The sequence below is a fragment of the Pinus tabuliformis genome, chromosome 6 (assembly GCF_031772625.1).
Source record: "Pinus tabuliformis cultivar Carrire ecotype Pingquan chromosome 6, CPIR1, whole genome shotgun sequence".
NCBI classification, from domain to species: Eukaryota; Viridiplantae; Streptophyta; class Pinopsida; order Pinales; family Pinaceae; genus Pinus; species Pinus tabuliformis.
Window position 1 is genome coordinate 370,914,299 of NC_142292.1, and position 23,152 is coordinate 370,937,450.

Genomic DNA, 23,152 nt, shown 5'->3' on the forward strand with positions numbered 1-23,152 from the left:
CAATTTAGATATCATATTGCTTAACTTGTTCATGATTGCTTCCCATAAGGCAGATTGAGTTGAAGGGTAAAGGATCAGAAGGGTTGAAGTAGTGTGATTAGTTTCCTTTATGCAATTTAATTTCCTGCAATTTAGATATCATATTGCTTAACTTGTTCATGATTGCTTCCCATAAGGCAAATTGAGTTGAAGGGTAAAGGATCAGAAAGGTTGAAGTAGTGTGAATTAGTTGCTTTGCTTTCAGTCTTTGAGTTGCTTTGAGTTCAGTTTTTACTTTCTTTTTGATACAACAGTAAGGATACTGGGCCATTGTCATTAGTTCACTGTTTGATACATTTACTTCCTTTTAAGAATTGATTTCATTACAGTCAGTTTGGTTAGTTTGAAAGTTTCTTTTAGAAAACTTTTCTGAAGATCACTGTAGAAATCACCATTGCCATCCATACTTAACTTTCAATTTCGCCATCACACACTAGGGAATCCATAGAAGATAAACCCAAAAACCAACTAAAAAAACTCAAAAATGACAAAAAACTAAGAAAACGGTTATCTTGTACATACAGTACACTTCACTTCATCAGTTTACGAATCCTGGATTGACATTTTAATTAGCAATTTAGGACACACTAAATTGACCAAAAAATCGCCCATCTCGATGTGCACTCCAAGATCTTTCTCATCCTGATCAGAAAACAAATATCAATCTCCTGTCATGTGAAAAGACGCACCGCTGTCCAAGAACCATACCGATCCCATCACACTTGATACCAAGCATGCGATCAGTGAAAAATCCAGCTCAAACTGTGAGGCTAAGGCCTCTCCCACTGCAGATCCAGTAGCTTGCTTATTTTTCTTCTTCTGCGGACAATTCATGGCATAATGTCCGTGCTGGTGACAGTGAAAGCACTTCACCTTGGACATGTCCTACTTCATGCCTTTCACACTGAAATGATAATATTTCTTGTTCTTCCCCTTCTTTGCTTTGGCAGCCAAAGCACAATTTTCTTCATTAGATGCCTTTGATGAAGATCCGTCCCTGGTATTCCGCCTGATCTCCTCTTGCACAAGATCAGAACAAAGTCTCTCCCATCCTGGCAATTTCTCCCGACCATTAACAGAGTCCTGATAGGAATGCCAACTCTTTGGAAGACCAAGGAGAGCCAAGCTCACCAAGTCCTCATCATCGACAGTCACCCCCACACTTCCCAGCTCATCCCGGCATTGGGTGAACTTCGTGAGATACTTGGGCATACTGTCTCCTTTCTCACACTTAATGTTTCTGAGTTTGTCCTTGAGCGCAAACTTCATTTGGTCGCTCTTGCTTTGGAATAAATCTGTCAATGCTTTGCACATCAAGTATGGAGAAGCCTTTCCATGCAGGCTGGATACAATGTGATCCTTCACGCCCTCCAACAGAATCCTTCGACACTTTGCTGTATTCTTTTGCCAAGCCTCAACATGAGCAACATCAGTAGGCTTTGGGACCTCAGCATCTATGAACTCCTTCAACCCATTGTCATCTAACACCATCTCCATCTTGTCTTTCCACGCAATATAATTCTAGCTGCCTGCAAGGGCATACTCCAATCACAATCCGTTGAAAGACATTTCAACTTCGACACCAAGAAAACACTGCTGCAAATTCGAATTCCACCAGCTCAAAACTCAACCGCTTCTGATCTAAAATTTGTGAGAAAAAAGTATTTCTTGTACAGAGATTCACTCTATGGGCATTTACCAGATATCTCACCTTCCAAAAGAAGGATGAATCCAGAGGCTACCTGGCCCGATTACAAACTCTGCCTGAAGAAATAAAATGTAATCACTTTCTGAATAATAGATCTGATGATCAACTTTGCTCTGATACCATGCAGAACTTTGAATAATATAACACTTATTCACAGAGATTATCCTAATTATACACTATTTGTGGAATGCATGCATAATACATAACCTCCTCTACCATTGATCATCAATTTCCGGAATTAAAAAAACAATCGCATGCGCACATTGAAACATCAATCACACATATCAACACAGTATGTAATGGGGAAAGCATACAGCTGAAAACCCCCAACTATATGTATATTATAATGATAGAGAACATGTAACAATACATAGTACAATACTCCTCACAAGTACTCAGTACTATCTCCACATGCTACACACAAACTAGCTCAGATCTGAACAAGTCACAGGTTCAAATCTCCTCCACTGTTTGCCTGCCTCTACTGCACAATCCTCATTGGCAATCTCAATCAATGATTGTGAAAATCTCATGCACAGCTATAGTCAACTGATAGTAGTCTCACCCTTTCACCCACCTCTTACACTTGTCTCCACTGAACTGTCCATGCACTGAGTTAACTGATGTATTCTTTAGTTTATTTATGAGTCAATAATTAGTGAATTAATTAATAATTAATTCACATCACTCATCACTAGTGTATTTGGCATTTAGACTAAATACAACTAGTTCAACTAAGTCAAACTGAACACAACTCCCGAGGCTATCTTTCTTAATGAAGGGATTTTTGCGCTCTGCAACTCAAACCCTCATGGCGGCAAGGCGGTGAAAACCTAAGGAAGTCGTGAAGGAAGTGTCGAAAACTGACACAGACCAGTCCAACAACAACTGACAGTGGCCAAAGCAACAAAGGTATGACAGAAGATCTCAGGAGGGGAGAGATCCCCTCCTACCGAGATACGACGACAGGAGATGGATAGAGTAGCTAGGAGTTAGAGGAATGGAAGAACATGGGCCCGGTGCTAGGAGCTGCCTGGCAGTCAGGCCATAGAGGAAAGTGCCTGCCATGTACAACAGAGAAACCTAGATATGTGATCCTAGCGAACAAGCTGGAAAAATACTGAAGTTACATGAGAGACCATGCCCTTATCTGCAAGTTTGTTGGAGTCTAGCTGTCGGAAAGAGACATCACCAAGTGGATACAGCAGAAATGGCAGCCCCAAGGCCACATCGAGCTCAAGCTGGGAGCGAAAGGCTTCTTTACGGTAATCTTCTTTAACCTGAAAGATAGAGAAAAGGTATTTGATAATGGCCCGTATTTTTATAATAATGCTGGTCTGTTCATGCGCTTCTGGGAAGATTGCTATAACCCTGACAAAGAAACCTTTCTGGCTTCTCCTGTCTGGGTCCACTTATTTGGGCTCCCCATAGACTTCTGGGACCCAGATATCCTGGAAGGAATAGGCAACTCAATAGGAAGCTTCGTGAAAATAGCAGAAACTACAAAGAAAGGTAGATACACCTCGTATGCCAGGATCTGTGTCTACATGAACCTAGCAAACCCCATCCCTGACACCATAGAGCTTGAATATCATGAAGAAATTTGGCAGCAGAACATAGACTATGAACACATCCCGTTTAGGTGTCGCAGGTGCCATATCCATGGCCATCTAGCAAAGGAATGTCCAATAACCAGGGAGGAAGAAGAAAACAGAGGGCCCCAAAAAAAAAAGAGAGAGCCGGACCAGGAGGAATTCCAAGAGGTGAGAAACAAAAGGAAAGCCAACAAGGAACCCCCCAGAAAGATAAGAAAGGCAAACAACCTGACACAGTGAAACCAAACAGTTTCGCTATACTGCAGGTAGAGGAGGATGAGGAAGATCAACTCATGGAAAATCAGGAGGATAAAGGCTCAGACTGCAGTGAAAACTGCGAAAGAAACCTAGCTAAAAGAAAAGCCCCGAGTGAGACACCAGAACAGGATAAGGAAACAGATGAACAAACTGATCGGATGGAGACAGACCAGGAGTCTAGTAGGGAGGACCTAAGCCAGGAAGAGGAAGTGTTGGAAAACATGATGCATGAATGGAAGAACCTAGATGAGAGGTTTATTCCTGAAGAACAAAAGAAGCTGTATACTAAAACCTTCCAAGAGTACAAAACCAAACTAGAAAAAGGCAAAGCCTCAATAGAAGAAAACCAAGAGACTCAAAAGGAAAGTAGACCAGATCAGAATGGACAAAATAAAGGGGGGAAAAAAAGAGGAAGAAGAAACATTAAGGACTCCATACAACTCATGGGAGAAACGTTAGTCAATATTGGAAAAGTAGTCCCGCTATCAGCAGTGTTCCAAACCCTCTCCCAAGTTAACCAATGATTTTGACATCGTGGAATATCAGAGGCTTAAATAGCAAAGGAAAACAGAGACATCTGGCAGCATGACTCAAAAAAGACAAACCTCAGATTATGCTTCTCCAAGAAACCAAAATCCTAGGCCAGAAAATGGATGAAATTCTCAATAAAATAAAACCAAGATACGAACATGTCACTATAGATCCAAAAGGAAGTGCAGAAGGGATAGCTATTCTCTGGAAACCAGCTGAAGTCCTCGCTGACTGGTGGATAGGAATGTCAAGAATCCTCTCTGGGAGATTCAGACTAATAGGACAAAGTGAATGGGTGGTAATCTCGGCTGTATATGGTCCCCACACCCATGCAGATAGAGACCTGTTCCCCAATCAATTGACTAAGCTTCGAAGTTGCACCAGGAGAAGAGATGGATCCTGGTAGGAGACTTCAACTTAATCGCTTCTCGAGAAGAGAAAAAAGATGGAATAAGCAGGGAAGACCCAGAAATGGAAAGATTCAGAGGAGTGCAGACAGAATTAAGAGTGGTTGACATCCCAACCATAAACGGGAAATTCACATGGAATAACAGAAGAGGCGGGTCCAAACAGATTGCTTCAATACTGGATAGATTCCCCATCTCAGAGCACATAATCGGGCTGGATATCTTCTATGAAGCCTCTATCCTACCCTCAATAGGGTCAGACCACTGGCCAATAAAGTTGGAAATAGCCTTAAATAATCAGAACAAAAAGAGACCCTTCCAGTTCGAGTCCTTTTGGCTCAGAGCCCCTGACTTCCTAGACAAAGTAAGAGGCTAGTGGCAGGACAACAAAAGTGGAAAGGAGGGCTGCAACAAAATGCACTCATTTCAGCTAAGGCTCAAAGAAATTAAAAGCAAAATAAAAAAGTGGAACAAAGAAGAATTTGGCAATATCCAACAAGAGCAGGGCAAACTCCAATCCAGAATGGAAAGGATCTAGCAGCAAATCATCTTGGAAGGTCAAAATAAGGATCTGGCAGAGGAGGAAGGCAGAGTAATCACTCAATTAGAGGAAATCCTGTGGAAGCAGAAATCCCAAATCCAATGGCTCAAAGAAGGAGACAAAAACTCCAAATTCTTCCACAAAGCCATGATGAACCATTGCCAACACAACAGAATCTTCTCCCTGAAAGACAAGGAAGGAAACAGAGTGACTCAGCAAGACGAAATAGAACATCTCTTGGTGGAGCACTTCAAAGGTATTCTCTCCGAACCAAATATCAACAGAGTCGAGGACATAGACAAAATCAGCCACCATATTCCTAAGAAAGTCTCCAGAGATCAAAACCTGGCCCTTCTCAGGGTAATCACCAAGGATGAACTAGAGGAAAAAATAAACAAAATGGCTAAAAATAAGGCCCCGGGGCCTGATGGCTTCACCATCGAATTTTATCGGGTGACTTGGATCTTCATGGGAAATGATCTGCTTGATCTTGTGGAGGAATCCAGGTTCTCCAAGCACATGCACCAAGGTTTGAACGCCACCTTCCTGGCATTGATACCAAATTCTGGCTACTCAGATGAACCGTAGGGATTCAAGCCCATTTCCCTATCTAACATTGTCTACAAAATCCTTGCAACTATCATGGTCAACAGGCTCAAGCCGATCCTACTGGATCTCATTTCCCCGGAGCAAACTGGCTTTGTCAAAGGAAGGCAGATCACAGATGGAATCATAGTTGCCCAGGAAGTGATTCATTCCCTGAAAAGCTCTCGTGCCCCAAGCATGCTTATCAAACTTGACCTGGCCAAGGCATTTGATCGACTTAGCTGGAACTACCTGGAAGGTATCCTAAAAGCCTATGGATTTGATCAAAGATGGATAAAATGGATCGTATCTATGATTAGCTCTCCTGTCATGTCAATTCTCCTAAACGGCTCCCCCTCTGAAGCTTTCACTCCCTCTCGTGGGCTAAGGCAGGGAGACCCCCTGTCTCCCATCCTCTTCATCCTAGCCACAAAAGGCCTAGGCAGATTGGTTAAGGCTCAGGTTTCCAAGGAACAGATAAAAGGCCTCCGAATCTGCGGAGAAGATATTCTGATCTCCCACTAGCAATTTGTAGATGACGTGATGCTTTACGGCCAAGCCACTCTAAAGGAGGTGTTATAGACATTTTTTTGCCTTACATCATTGAGCATGAAATGTCCATAATCTTAGGGATCCAAAGTCCCTAAACATGTTGTTCCTACCCCTATAGGAACAAGGCTATCAGACCACAGCAATTCACAGAAGTTCTCCACCTGAAACTGCTCAAAAACAAGTCAATTCAAGATCATGTCAACTGCTCCACTGACCATCTGCGCTGAATGTCAATGACTCCACTGGCTACCTGCGCTGAATGTCAAAGCCAACACTGGCTACCTGCGCTGAGCGAGATTGGACATGTGGCAGGCTCATTCCTCAAGGTGTCAAAACCCAGGAAGCTTCCAAAATGACACTTGCCTCAGGGAATTCGACTGGTGATGAGTAAGAGGTTCCAAATCTCCAAGTGGAAGCAAGAACCTCCAAGTGGACTCAAGAACTAACAGAGGGAGAGGACACTAGTCAGATCTCAAGCTGACTCATCCTCTCTCCAAACATCTATATATGGATCTCTCCTCCATGAGATCCAGGAGGCTGGAATTTTGTTATTGCAAAGAATTGCTGTTGGTTTGAGACTGGAATCATTGGGTGCTTAATGCTTTGAAGGGAGGTGAAGATAGGAATTCCATTCTACTGGGAAGGAGATGCTGGATTGGAACCCTCTGGGTTGTATCTCTTCCTGAACCTTGTTATTTATCAATAAAGCTATCTTGGTTTTCTCCTATATACTGATGTATCTTTGATGTATGATTGAATTAGTATATTTGATTTACTTCTAATCCTGAATCATTTATGAGTATGAATATTTGCCTTTGTGTTGTGTTCTTCTCTTATCACAAGTAGCTGTTCTCTTGTCGCAAGTAGCTGTTCTCTTGTGATCTCGCAGGAATCAAGTAGCTGTTCTCTTGGGCGAGCGAGGAGGTAAGTAGCTGTGAACACCCAAAGAGAAGAGGATCTGGATCGAGGGACAAACGGAAGACACCGGTAAGTCCATTGATCTCTCCTCTTTCACATTTCATAAAGGAAGAAACCAGAATAGCTGTCTCTGTTTGTTGCTAAGGCACTGTCACACCTTAGGTGGATAGGATCGTCCTGCATAGGCATTTTTCCCCACAACAAATTGGCGACTCCGCTGGGGGAGATTTGTTTTAGTCATTTTATTTGTGTTTCTATCATTGTTTACTTCATAGACTCAACAGCAACAATCGAACTGCTTCTGCTTTTCTCAGTTGCAAAGTAGACAGTTGCTGCCTTGATCCTTCACTGAATTTTGTCTATGATCTGAACAATGGACTCACAAATGATTTGATGATCCTTTGTGATAGATCTTAGTACCCTCTCAAAGCATCCCTTTGATTATACCTTGCTTGTGTTTCTGATTTGGCCTGAAACCGTTGATTTTTGAGCAATTTGTGACCCAGAACCTGTGGGAAACGAGAGTTTCTCCTTCAGCGCAGACCCAGTGAAGGGATTCTGCATTTCAACGCAGTTCCCGTGAAGGCTACCTGCGTTGAATGTCAAAACCACAGTGTTGAGGTTGCGCTGAACTAGTCTTGCCTTGTGTAGCTGGGGTTCTCTGCTGTCTGTTGCCCTGTTTTGATCTTTGTTTTTTGCAGCCTGTAACCAGCATAGGTACCAGTCTGATAACTCCTTTTCTCTGCTTAAATTCTGCCTCCTTTTGTACAAAAAGACTGTGAGTGTTTTTATGTGTTTGTGGCATCATTTACAGTTTTCCTTTGCATGAGTGAAATAATCATCCTGTAGCCCTTGATTCAGATCTGTTGATTGTGATCTTAGGAGAGAGTTCATTGGCTGTTTACAGTTGATTATACATTTACTTTTGCTTATTGGTTTGAGTTTGTCTCTTTTAAGTGTCGAAACAAGTGTTCATTTCGAAAGTCGCAAAGTGTTGTAATCTCTTCTACCCTTGTTGATTTCGAAAAAAAAAAAGTAAACTTGTTTGTATCTGTCATTTAAAAGCAAATTCAAAGTTGTACAAAAAGCTTTCTTTGTAGGCATCAATACTAAGAAAGCGGAAAACAAACACCTGCATTGTGCATTTGCATTTTGATAGTTTGCATGCTTGATTTAGGAAAAGTGCATTAGAGTGTGCTGATTGCTCTTTGAGAAAAGATGGTGTCTTTCTTTTCCCTTAGTAGCTAGGATTTTCAAAGTTGAAAAGATATAAAGCTTGCTTATCATCTTTAGACTGCATTTAGGAATTTGTATCATACATCTCATGGTGAACCTTGAAAGGCAAACTTCTAAAACGATCAACTTAAAATAAACTGAATGAACTTAACAACGCTTTGCAACATAACGCACAACATAGAGGTCTAGGCTAGAGACGTGTTCTGGCGTCGTTAAGCCTAGTGACTGTCGATCTCGTGGAAGGTGGGTGATTCCTCCTGAGGGACGATAGCGCTAGTACGGATTGTGCTCCCACGTACCGTTGCGTATATATTGGGAGACCCCTATAGGCATATATCCTTTATCCTTAGGAAGCCGTGTCGACCGCCCTACTGATCGCAATGCACTGAACACAGCATTCAGGAAGATCGACCGCCCGTACCTTAAAAAGTATTCTGCGGTTTTGCGAAAAGTTTGGCACACCCTTTGCCTAGAACTCCAGAGCAGTTTCTTTTGGCCTTTTTTAGACTCTATAACAGAAAAAGTCCATCCGAGCATTTGTCACTTCGGGCTCGTTAAAACATCGAAGGAGACTAGAGTCATCTTTAGCTTTTTCTCGACTCTTTAAAAGTGAAAAAGCAAGTTGTGTCTAAAGCGTCTAAAAAATTCATTCAATTCGGAAACACACTTTCCCCTTTTGTATTTTAGTTGATCGAGTAATCCGCAATCGTGGAAGAAAGTCAATTGAAACCCCGTCGTTCGCGGAGGCTTACGAGTCAACTGTCTTTGTCTTCGGAATCGAAAACAGTACGGACAAAGCGAACTCGTTTAACCGGTTCGAAATCTCCTATCAAAGTTAGAACAAGTGTTCCAACAACATCTAAGATTCCGGTTACTCCAAACATTTCTGGAAACCCTGCCTCTATTGAAGAAGTTCAACAGCCACAGAGGGACAGTGACATTGATCCTAGTCTGAGAGCAAATACTTGCGTTACTGAACCAGTTCCATCTGCGACCGGTCCAGAAAGTCTTGCTCTTCAAACAACTGTCGCTGTCGATTCAACCCCTTCTTCGGCACTAGAAATATTTTACGGACCTGACGGTCTTCCTCTTCCACCTGGTTTGATTGGGATAGAGGAAATTGTAGAAGACCCGCAAGCAAGTACTCCAACCCACTTTGGAGTAGGGGTCACTCTATTTCCTTCTACATCAGAAGTTAGTCCATCACCAGTGGAAGTTCCTGTAGAATCGCTAGGCAATCTATTGGATAGACTCAAAATGTCTGAGCAACCGTCGACATCTAGGACTGTGTCGAATGACACAGCGACAACAGAACTCCCTGCCATCACTCCGACGATGTTTTCCGGCATACCATCTGTCCCAACTAGCTCGCAACCGCTAGAAGGAGTCCACCCAGGGACTATGTCGACAGTGTGGTCTGTTCCAGTTTGTTCCTCCGGAATAATATCCGGCAACTCTTATGTTGAGACTCGACAAATTGATCCCTATGGAGGTCAATTTGGGCCATCCAGTCCCCAAGGGCAAACAATCCCCTTGAGTTCCGGGTTGCTACTGTATGGGGGGCAGTATGCCCTTTCATTACCCCCTTCGGGAGGATATCCATACGGCAGTTCTCAACAGTATTCAGGTTATACTAGAGTTACGACAAGTGGTTGGGTACCTATGCTACCCCAACAGCCAAGAGTTGTGTATTCTATGCAACAATGTGTACCTATGTCGAACATCCCAACAACACCAGCCATTGTAACAGTGTCACAAGTTCAATCGGTGCCTGTTGTATGTCAACCGTAGATTTCTCAGGTTGTAATGCAACAGGCCCTTGACCCTGTGACACAACCACAATCGCCAACTGGTGGGGCGACACAGGTCCAAACGGGTACAATTACCCCACATCTTGGTCCGCCGGTTAGTATAGCGCAGCAGAACATGGCTTCACAACCACGGCTGGTGCAGTACCAACAACCACAATTCCAGCAAGTGAACCAAGGTTCTGAGCAGCAGATCTTTGCGAAAAGTGGACAACCATACATACAGAACAGTCAAAACCAATCGCTTTACAGTGGTCAAGTCCACCAACCGTATCAATCATACCAACATCAATTACATTATGCTGGTATGCAAAGACCAACTGTTCAGGCAATTCCATCGTATCCTGGGTATGCTTCACCTAACCTGAATTAGCAGTTACCATTCATGGCAACTTTAGAATTACCAGATTTACACCGATTAACGAACGATCCAATTGCTTATGCCCCTTGGTGGCCAGCGATTCCTCACAAACTTCCATCGGACATTCCTAAATTTAATGGAAATCCAGGCGAAGATCCATCGAATCATGTGATGACATTTCATCTGTGGTGTTCATCAAACACCCTGAAAAATGATTCGATAAGGCTTCGCCTTTTTTAGAGGACGTTAACGGGTCCATCGGCTAAATGGTATATTGAATTACCTAGGGCCTCGTTCGACAATTTCAGCTCCCTAGCCACGACTTTCTTAACCCATTTTCAATTACCGATAAGGTATGAAACGGGAACGGAAATATTAACCAACTTCAAGCAAACGACGGCAACTCATATATCCGATCATATACATGAGTGGCGTCATCGTCGTAGGATGGTGAAGACTTACGTTCCCGATCAGCTATTAGCTGAATGGTTTATCAAGTCGTTACTTCCTGCCATAACGGAAGATGTGGCCAAAGGGGGAGTCGTAACAGAGGAGCAAGTTATTGCTCGTGCACAATATATAGACTTAGTATACACTCAGTCTGGCACGCTCTATGACAAAATACTGGACGCCCCTAGACCGGAATTCTCAATTCCTCCTCCTCCTAAATCAAATAGTGACTCTCATGCCGGCAATGGTGTGATTGGCACGGCAAACGCGAAATCGACAAAGGCTTCGTCTAAGAAAGCCCGTAAGAATTCGAATCAAAATGCAAAAGAAGAAATTCTTGCTTCGGAAGTAAATGCCGTATCAGCAGATAAAGGCAAAGAAACCAATCAACCAAGAAGCAAGAAGAAACAAAACAAAGGGAAGAAGAAGAAACAGGGTGAGTCATCCCCTGAAAGAAGTTCTTCAAACCCTCCTGCGAAAGGGAAACCAAATTATCCATGTCAAATATGTGATGAGGATCATCGGACAAGAGATTGTCCATACAAAGCTGAGCTTAAAAGGTTCTTCAAAAGTTCGCAAACCTCAGCTGTGTTAACTGATCCGTTTCCCAATCCAGGTCAAAATCTGGTTGATGGTTGAAATGGTTCCCCGTCGCAAGTGCTAATGTTGTCGATCTCCAAGCAACAAAATGATGCTTTGATTTCGACAAGGAACAAAGATTACAGGAATCTGCAGCTGTCGAATGACAAAGGTAAAGATCAACCGAGTAGTTCGACAACAACTTCGACAGAAGTTGTACCACCCATCATTCCTGAATTAACAATAAAACCGCTGAAGGGAGTAGTACAAAAGTCGACATTTTATCCTCGCGCCAGAGCGGCGCAGCATTATAACATAGTGGAAGATTTGGCACAATCGCCATCCGCTATGTCGACTCTTGAAGTATTACAAAATTGCCCATCCCAAAGGCAGGCATTGTTATCGGCTATTGGTAGGGTTGATCCTAAGGATTCCAATCTTGTATCCTTCGACCACAAAGGATACGATCCTCAGTTACCAGCTCAACTAGCTTTCCTTATTCAAGTGAAAGCCCTCAACAAAACTGTTCACCGAACAATTATTGATGAGGGGGCATCTACATGTATCATGTTGATGAGTTGCTGGAAAACTCTAGGATCTCCAACCTTGTCGCGATCTTCGACAACACTAAAAGCATTCGACGGAAGGACGTACACCCCGTACGGCATCCTAAATAACTTAAAGGTTGAAATAGGAGGAAAAACAGTAGAGATAGATGTCGAAGTCATCGATGGGAAGCTTGACTACAACATCCTACTGGGAAGACCGTGGATATATGCCATGGCAGCTGTAGTGTCGACTTATTTTAGGAAGATCGCATTCCCTTTTCAAGGAGGGATTACGATCGTCGACCAACAAAACTTCCTCCCTAATGGTTCACAAGTTACAGGAAGCATTCCCATGATCCATGGGAGCAACCATTCGCTTCAAGATATTGGAGTAGGCCTACTGAAAGACCCCACATTAATGGGAACTTTCGCACTTCCACCTCCGATTTATATAGGAGAAGTAGCACTGGTAAGAGCCTGCAATATGATATCTTCCACGAAGATCTCAGAAGACAATATCAACATGGATCATGAAATGGTTTTGCTCCCAAGCCCTATAGAAATATTGTAGCAATCAATGTTTCAAGCATGGGAGGCGAACCCAAATCAACGCTCATCAAGCATTTGGGTAGATAGGTCTAGAGAATATGGTACCCCGTTAGACCCTTGGTCGAGAGTGCATGGGACTGACGAAGGAATTCTACAATCAATGTTGATTGAGGGGGCACCATGGAATGATTGCCACCATCGTTCCCTTCTTCCAGATTATGAAGAAGATACTCAACATGACCTTTATCACCCTTTAGTTTTTGAATTCCTATCAAATACTGTAAATATGGTGGATTCCGAGCGAAACTTATCCAATATTGAAGAGACTATAGCCATAAATATCTCGACTAAAACAAATGTTGTAGAGAATATTTATGTCGGCAAAGGATGTTCTCCTTCAGAACTAGAAATATATAACGCTATTTTTTGCGAGTTCAGAGATGTCTTTGCCTGGTCATATGATGAAATGCCAGGCATTGACTCGAGTATTGTTGAACATGAAATTAAAATGTATCCTGATGTCAAACCAGTAAGACAACGGCTTCGACAGGTGCACCCCAAGAAAGCCGCTACCATTAAAACAGAAGTTGAAAAGCTTCTCCATGCTGGTTTCATCTACCCGGTTCCTCTAACCGATTGGGTATCGAATATTGTCCCTGTTATGAAGAAACAAGGGACAATTAGAGTGTGTGTCGACTATAGGGATGTAAACCAAGCTTGTCCGAAGGACAACTATCCTACACCCTTCATCGACCAGATAATTGATGAATGCGCCGGATGTGAAATCTTTTCATTTATGGATGGATTTTCCGGGTATAATCAAATAAATATCCGCCCACAGGACCAGTCAAAGACTGCATTCATTTGTCCGTGGGGCACGTTCGCTTATCGAAAATTACCCTTTGGTTTAAAGAACGCAGGGGCGACGTTTCAGAGGGCAATGAATTATGCCTTCCATGACATCAAGAACATCGTTCAACCATATCTCGACGACCTTCCGACTCATTCGCGAAAGCGGACTGATCATCCGCAGCATTTAAGGGCGATATTTCTACGTTGACGACACTACAAGATAAGACACAATCCACACAAATGTGTGTTTTGCGTCGGTTCTGGTCGTTTACTTGGCTTTGTAGTCTCCAAGGATGGGATTCGTCTCGACCCTTGCAAGGTTCAGGCAATCATTAATTTGCATCCACCTTCAAATTTGCTTCAGATTCAGAAACTCCAAGGGAAAGCAAACTTTCTGAGGAGGTTCATTCCAAATTACGCGGAACTTGCTAAAGGTTATACTCGTCTTTTGAAAAAGGATGTACCTTTTGTCTGGGATCAGGTAGCGCAAGCTGCCTTTGATGCTCTGAAAGATTCTCTAGTAAAAGCATCATTAATGTATGTCCCGAACTATCAAAGAGATTTTAACCTGTATCTGGCTACAGCAGATACAACCATTGCGATGGTTTTAGTTCAAGAAGTCGATGGAATTGAACATCCTATATATTATTTAAGTAAGAACTTAAATGATACAGAAAGCAAATATTCTTATGTTGAAAAACTAGCACTTGCAGCTGTTCAACCGATTAAAAGATTTCAACATTATGTCCTCTTTTAGAAAACTACCATTTTATCAGATTGCAACCCCATGACTTATATACTGTCGTGACAGTTGCTGGGGGGCAAATATTCAAAATGGATAGCGATCCTTCAAGAGTTTGATCTAGAATTTGTAAAATCCAAATCAAAGAAAGCTCTAGTTTTCGCAGAATTATTGTGCGACCTCCCATCGTCGTCCAACGATGAAACATCCGAAGAAACAATCGTGGACGAAAGTTTGTTTCTGATATCTGCAAGCAATGAGTAGTATGGAGATATCATAATTTATCTCCAAACCCAAAAGTTCAGGCCTAACACCTCTCACTCGGAACAGAAACGTATACGATACCAAGCTAAAGACTACATGATCGTCGGTGATACGCTTTACCGTCGTGGTATCGATACAGTTCTAAGGAGGTGCCTTACCCATGAGGAGGCCGAAAAAGCCCTGAATGAGTGTCATTCAGGCGCATGTGGGGGGCATCAATCTGGATATGCAACAGCACAAAAAATCTTACGAGCGGGATACTTCTGGCCAACCATGTTCAAAGATTGCATAATCGCAGTCAGAAGTTGCCATGCTTGTCAAATTTTTGATAGCAAAACCAGAAGACCACCCGCACCTTTACAGCCAATAGTTGCTGTTGGGCCTTTCGCCAAATGGGGCATCGATTTCATGCAATGTAACCCCACCTCGACCGGGGGGCATGGGTATATTATAGTCGCCGTAGACTATTTTACCAAATGGGCCGAGGCGATGCCTACATTGGATAACACTGGTGAAACAGCTGCCCTTTTCTTTTTCAATCATGTAGTCGCCAGGTTCGGCATACCACAGGCTATAGTTACAGATCATGGATCACATTTTCGCAATCACATGATGGTTGAATTAGCTGCCAAGCTAGGGCTATCTCACGACAGCTCTACCCCGTATTATCCGCAAGCCAATGGACAAGTTGAAGCGATCAACAAGGTCCTGAAGCGTATGTTGCAAAGGATGATCGGAGTTCACAAAAGAAGGTGGCACCTAATCCTGTACTCAGCCTTGTGGGCTTACCGAACATCGGTAAAGAATGCGACTGGGTTCACACCTTTCCAACTGGTGTATGGCCTGGAGGCAGTCTTACCAGTCCAGTGCAAAATTTCGTCCCTTAAACTCGCAATCGACCTCCTCCCCGGAACTTCAGAAGAAGAGGCCCATTTCTTGGAATTAATCCAATTGGATGAAACCCGTCGTGACGCCGCTTTGGCTAACGAAGCCCATAAGAAACGAGTCAAGGCGCAGTTCGACAAAAATGTCAAACCCCGTGTCTTCTCAGAAGGTGACTTGGTCTTGCTTTATGACCAAGAATCCGATAAATTGGGAGCAGGTAAATTTAATTCTTTATGGATGGGCCCCTATATTGTTAAACGAGTATTAGCAAAAGGAGCCTACGAGTTAATGGATTATGACGAAATCCCACTGGCGCAACCCCGCAATGGGTTGTACCTCAAGCGTTACTATGCTTAAATAGTAACCTGTATGCTTTTGTTGTATTTTGTTTTCGCTAAAGTGTTTGTTTTTGTCGAGTAATCCACCTTTTTACATTTATTGCAGATGTCAAACCTTCTAGAGACATGTGTTGGATATGCCGACGAAGCGAGTCGTAGTTCGCGGAACCTGTCCTCCGCAGCCTGGGCCATTTTTGATCCAAGCGGCGAGTTAGTAAGTTTCAGAGGTGTATGTATTGGGCAATCAACGAATAACATCGTTGAGTATAGCGCGTTGATAGAGCTACTCTCTGATGCCATCACCCATGGTATACGCCGACTAATTGTCAGGCTAGACTCACAACTCGTGATACTACAACTCAATGGTATATACTCTGTCCGCAATCCAGCTATTTATCGTATGTTTCTAAGGGTTAAGATTTTGGAAAGACAGTTTGATTTAATTCAATACCAACATATTTCCAGGAACTTAAACACATTAACCGACTCATTAGCAAACTATGTGTTAGATAGACATTTGCGACATTTATAAAAAGAAATGCATCATCAATGTTGTACAAGTGGATCATATAACTCAACCAGAATAAACCCCGAAAATCAAAATATATATATAAAAGCTGTTTATCGTTCATACATAATGTTCTGTAACCAAGACAAAAATCGGTCGCATGACCCAAAAACTCAAAAATGCTAGGGGGCACCCTAGCCTAGTGATGCTCATGATAGCACGTCACGGCCTGTGCAATCATACGCAAGAGGCGAGTCCATCGTCTAGGCACACCAGTAGTATGCCGCTGCAACTGTAAAGGTAACTCATCATTCCTCACATCGTGAATGCTGAAAGTAAGGCTCTCAACCTGCTCCTGCATAGCTGTAAGGGTCTCGGTCACGTCAAGATCGCGGAGAATAACCCTCCCAGCAGTCTCCCCTGCTGGGGCAGCGACTGGCGCTCTCGGGCGAATTGCTGGACGAACAGGACCAACATCTGCATGCACACACGAGTTTGATTAAAGTCTTGATAGAATAAAGCACAAGGACATTATAAATAAGAACAGTAAACAGTAATATGGTCGAAGATTTTACCAATAGCGCCCCACTGTTCGCCATCTGGCAGTACCAAGTCCGGATCACCTTGGAAATCCATACCAATGTATGGATACTCGGAATAGACCATCTCCTGACGCTCGAACCACCTGAAGAAGGTATCAGTGAAAGAAATCTGAGATTGACCAGCATGCCTAGACATGTGACCAACCCATCTCTGCATGCGTGGCTCAGTCGGAGAAGGCAAGTCGAGTGCGATATACTGAGGTTGCATCAGTGGTATTTTCTCCAAGGCAAAGGCAGTCAGAATAGAACCAAATCCAAAGTTCTTCAGCTTCCCGTCCTTTACCTTGTTCAACTGAATTTTCATCTAAAGAAGTACTGCATCACACCAGTTGAATATTTTTGGTTGGAGACACTCCAAGGCGTGCTGTACATAAGATCTGTTGGCAACATGAAGAGATACGCTACCGGCCATCCTACCAATAGTATACATAATGGACCTGAGAGACCTGTCAGTAATCTCACGGATAACAACCTTGCCATCTCTACTCGGCTGGGATCCCTCCCTGCAATACTGGCGGACATAATCTCTCACGAAGTCATTCCCTCGGGCCGAACCTGACAAAGAAATTGGGGCACCCCGCCTCGACAAACCAGTCAAGAAGTAAATGTCTACCACGGTCAAAGGGATGGATTTGCTCCTGATCTGAAATACTTGGTTGATAGGATCCCAAGCATCAAGCATATACTGCAGTAAGGAGATCTGTGCTCTCATACTAGAGATACGTAAGAACTTCAGCAGGCCATAGTTCCGCAGCGCGTTCACCGTGACAGGGTCATGGAGGGCAATCATGTCCTCTTCTTCATGTTCTCGTTCTTGCCATCTGAGGGTCATTTTGCTCAAAAGTCCCTGCAAAACAAACAAGAGAAAGGGTAAGATCCTGGATTTGATGAGAAACTGGCAAAATTTTCATCAAAAATTGTGCAACAGAACTGTTTTTCTATGCTCAACGCAACTGGCTAGTGTCCCACTTGCGTTGAAGGTCAAACTACCTTCATGCAGCTTGACATTCAACGCAGGTTTCGAATGGACTGCCTGCGTTGATGACAGAGCGCCCTAACAAAACCCCAGGGGCTCAGGAGAACAGGAAAACAGGCACAGAATGGAAAAATGAAACCATGAAAAGAAAGAGCTAGGGTTTAGCTCCTACCTGGTCCAGACGGCGCCAAGAATCGTCCACATAATCTCTCGAAATCAGCTGGTGAAAATCAAGGGGGAAGAGGCACCTCCAGAGCTCCAACAAACCAAGTTCAAATGAAATGGTAAAATGAGAGGTAAAAACACTTTTTAATTGCTTTTTACGTAGTTCAAAGCGAAATATTAGGGTTTTAATCTCATTTTCAAATAAATGTTATTCATTTCTAACTAAGTTTGGTGCAGCAATTGAGAATGCAGTACTATCTTTGAAAAGAGCAAAACTAGTTGTGGTAAAAAATCAAAGTTTGACCATAAACCGAGCAGTTTTAGCGCATAGTTCATGCTCGTTAAAAAATAAACATAAGTTTGAGCAGTGTTTTTCCACGTTCAAGCTCGTTAAAAAATGAACCTATCCCGGTAAATAACCATTGTGAATGTAACTCTATCAGCCATTAAAACCTTGGTCGTGTTTGCACCGTCACCTCCACTTTTCATTTGGCCGATCGTTCACCTCCATATGATTGTTTACCCATTTTGAGGAACAGCTGCGAAGAGTGATTTCACCTAGCCATCCTTGTGACACTGCCGTGATTGGAAAATTCCAACCTGTACCTGGAATCAGCTGCTAACCCTGTTTATCACTCGTTCCTCAAAAGACGAGTCTTCTTTAAGCTCTTTTCAACTGACTCGTAAAATATGAAAAGATTGCCGAGTTTTGGCCTTCCAGCTCGTTAAAGCGACCAGAAGTGTTATCCCTCCTCTAGATTTTAATCTTTTTGGACCTGAGGGATTATTGCACAAAAAGATCGAGTGCTTGTTTTGTTCAGCTTGTTAAAACGATCGAAAACTCATCCATTCTGTATTGTTTTATACTTTTTCGAACTTAAGGGATTAGATGACGAAAAAGGACTTTTGGAGTTAACTTTACGTACTTTTTCAGACTCTCTAAAAATGAAAAGGGACCGAGTCGTCTTTGTCGTTAGACTCGTTAAAATCATTAAATAGCGACAAACTTGTCTTTAGACGAGAACGAGTTTCACTATCGCTAGACTCGTTAAAATATAGCGATGGGCTTGCCTGAAGGGCAGGTTATAGAACAAGCATATGTTATCCTCCTCAAGCTTCACAAAAATAAAGAGGTACTGGTCAGCAATGACTGGGGAAAAATTGGGAGAAACTAAAGAAAACTTTGATGGTAGTAGGTCACTCTTGAACATGACACTTTTCATCTGTACCACAATCGGGTTGGGTTGTTTCATTCACCGGTCACATCACCATGGTCTCGCCATACCATCCATAATTGGGGTAATGCTACCGATCCATCGCATCAGTGTCACCATATGTTCAAGAGAAGTCGTTCAGAAAGAGTCAACCGGGTCCCATCCACTGCCATACATTATCCTTCATCCATTCATGACCGCCACCCTGAATCATATGTCACAGATTATTTTCACCTCCATCAAAATCATTAGCTCCGTTCCGTGTCACTGATGTGGGATTCATTAAGGCCCTCCTTTGACGGATCGCTTCTTGTCGACATCAGCTCATTATCCAAAAAGTTGATCTAGGAACAACCCCTTCAGTACTTTGAAGCTTGCATGCCTCAATGGCAAGTTTCTCACTTTCGGCGACAGGTATACATCAATGACCTTTGACCGAAAGATTTTGCGTGGTGTTCGATGCCAAGTCCTTTATTCACACCACGTGAATTGTACTGCAGTACCTTGAGGGTCATTATCATTATCGGTGATTCCTCTCGCGCTTGTTAACGGTTTACCTCATTGACCGGTAATCAAGCGATGTCTTTCCATGTTCGACTTCAGAACAATTCTCACATGGATCGACTTGTACTTAGAGTGAAGATCGAACGAGTTTGAAGACCCCGGATCTAGTTTCATCCATCCAGGCTGCGATATATATTCAGGAAACATTGACATGTACATCATTGGAGCAGATAATCATCCTACTCAAAGGATGATAATTTCATCAAAATTATCAGTCTACCATCAGACGATTGTCTGTTCTATGTACAGAAAAATGAATTTATAAAGCTGAGCATGGGAATGCCTGCCTCAGCTAGATCATGAAAGCAGTATGAAAAATAATGTATTGTATTGTATCTTATTACAGGTCTCCTCCCAGCAATTGGATGAACTTCGGACCCTCCTGGATAAAGCATTTCACCCGATAAACGGCCTCATAATTTAGGGGGCAACTGTTATAGACATTTTTGTGCCTTACAGCATTGAGCATGAAATGTCCATAATCTTAGGGTTCCAAAGTCCCTAAACATGTTGTTCCTACCCCTATAGGAACAAGGCTATCAGACCACAGCAATTCACAGAAGTTCTCCACCTGAAACTGCTCAAAAACAAGTCAATTCAGGATCATGTCAACTGCTCCACTGACCATCTGCGCTGAATGTCAATGGCTCCACTGCCTACCTGCGCTGAATGTCAAAGCCAACACTGGCTACCTGCGCTGAGCGAGATTGGACATGTGGCAGGCTCATTCCTCAAGGTGTCAAAACCCAGGAAGCTTCCAAAATGACACTTGCCTCAGGGAATTCGACTGGTGATGAGTAAGAGGTTCCAAATCTCCAAGTGGAAGCAAGAACCTCCAAGTGGACTCAAGAACTAACAGAGGGAGAGGACACTAGTCATATCTCAAGCTCACTCATCCTCTCTCCAAACATCTATATATGGATCTCTCCTCCATGAGATCCAGGAGGCTGGAATTTTGTTATTGCAAAGAATTGCTGTTGGTTTGAGACTGGAATCATTGGGTGCTTAATGCTTTGAAGGGAGGTGAAGATAGGAATTCCATTCTGCTGGGAAGGAGATGCTGGATTGGAACCCTCTGAGTTGTATCTCTTCCTGAACCTTGTTATTTATCAATAAAGCTATCTTGGTTTTCTCCTATATACTGATGTATCTTTGATGTATGATTGCATTAGTGTATTTGATTTACTTCTAATCCTGAATCATTTATGAGTATGAATATTTGCCTTTGTGTTGTGTTCTTCTCTTGTCACAAGTAGCTGTTCTCTTGTCGCAAGTAGTTGTTCTCTTGTGATCTCGCAGGAATCAAGTAGCTGTTCTCTTGGGCGAGCGAGGAGGCAAGTAGCTGTGAACACCCAAAGAGAAGAGGATCTGGATCGAGGGACAAACGGAAGACACCGATAAGTCCATTGATCTCTCCTCTTTCACATTTCATAAAGGAAGAAACCAGAATAGCTGTCTCTGTTTGTTGCTAAGGCACTGTCACACCTTAGGTGGATAGGATCGTCCTGCATAGGCATTTTTCCCCACAACAGGAGGCCCAAAGAATTATCAAATCCTTATCTCAATTCAGCAAAGCCTCTGGAATGGAGATCAATAAAGATAAATCGGAAGTGTTTTTCTTTAACACCTCCATGGTAGCCCAAAGATTCATGGCTCGTACTCTAGGCTTCAACAGGGGATCCTTCCCATCCAAATACCTGGGTATCATGTTACATGAGCACCAATTCCGATCAGCCAACTGGAATCTACTAATAAAGAAAATCCGAAATAAAATGGAGAACTGGACCCACCACTCGTTGAATGCCCCAAGTCGGATAACCTTATTGAAAGTTGTTCTGCAGGCCATCCCAAATTACCAGCTCTCGTGCCAAGCAATTCCAAAGACTACAAGCCAAAAGCTGGTCTCCCTGTTCAAAAACTTCCTCTGGCAGGGGACCAACAAAAGAAGAAAGTGGGCCCTTATCTCATGGGAGTGGCTTTGCCGGCTCCCTAAAGATGGCGGTCTAGGACTCCGCGACCCCTTCATCCTCAACCAAGTTATGGGTGCGAAGCTCTGGTGGAGGTGGCTTCAGGGTGGCCCTGACCTATGGAAGGTGCTATGGGAAAGAAAATACGACGCAACAGGGGAAATCAAAGAAAGACTGAGAAGCATGACAGAGACGAGAGGCTCTACAATCTGGAACTTGGCGAGAGGCAGCAAGGACCTAATAAGGGAGCACAGTTTCTGGGAAATTTGGCCAGGGTACAAAGCCAGATTCTAGGAGGAATCCTGGTAGCAACGAGACCGTCTCATACAAAAAGAAAACCTCCATGTCATCCTTGCCTTCTCATCCCAGGCCGGGGCTTCAATTGTCGGCAACTTCTGGAAGCCTGACGAGGCTAGATACTGGTGCAATTGGAAATTTAAAGAGGACTAAGAAGGAGCGCCAGAAACCGACAGATGGCAAGACTACTATACAAAGATGGCTTCTCGGAAAATAGCAAGGAAAACAGGGTCTGACATTCTCAGATGGGGCAAATGCATTCAAGGAAATTTCACAATAGCAGAAGCCTACCACCTTAATAGAAACCAAAATCATCAATCGGAAACAAATGAATGGAAAAATCTTTTGGAAATCAAACACTGGCCTAAAATCTCTTTTTTCATTTGGACCATTCTACACGGTAGAGCGCTCACCTGGGACCAGATTCTATGGAAGGGAAGCCAAGGCCCATCCCGTTGCGCCCTCTGTTTCTCCCAAGAGGAAACCATCGAACATTTGATGAACTGCTGCTCCGTCAGCTCCTCCCTGTGGGAAAACCACCACAAATTGTTTGAGAGCCAACACAGAAACTAGCAAAACATCGTAAGCACCATTGTCAATTGGTCGAAAAAGCCTTACCTGAACCCGGTGGTCAACTGTGCCTGGCTCCTTTCTGCCGGATTCCTCCTCTAGAATATCTGGAAATCTTGGAATGGGGCCATCTTCAAATCAGAAACCCGAACCCCTGCAGCAATCTAGGAGCAATTCATTAGAAACACTCGGGAAACAATCCTTTCGGAAAGCTGGAAGGACGAAGATTGGCAGGTTTCGACTATGGAAGAAACAATCCTGAATAAACTAGAGGTCAGACCGAGTATGGTCACCAGAGGGGGTTCTTGAAAGGAACTGGCCAAAGCAGTGGCCGAAAGCAACCAGTATAGGCACCCCCCACAAGGATTCATAAAATTAAACTTCGACGGCGCTGCAAAGCACAACCCAGGCGAGGCCGGCATTGGAGGAGTCTTTAAAGACGCTGAGGGTAACACTCTAAGAAATTTCGCAATGGACTGTGGGGAAGCTTCGAATAATGAAGCCGAGTTTCACGCCCTAAAGCGGGGCCTGGAAATAGCTCTT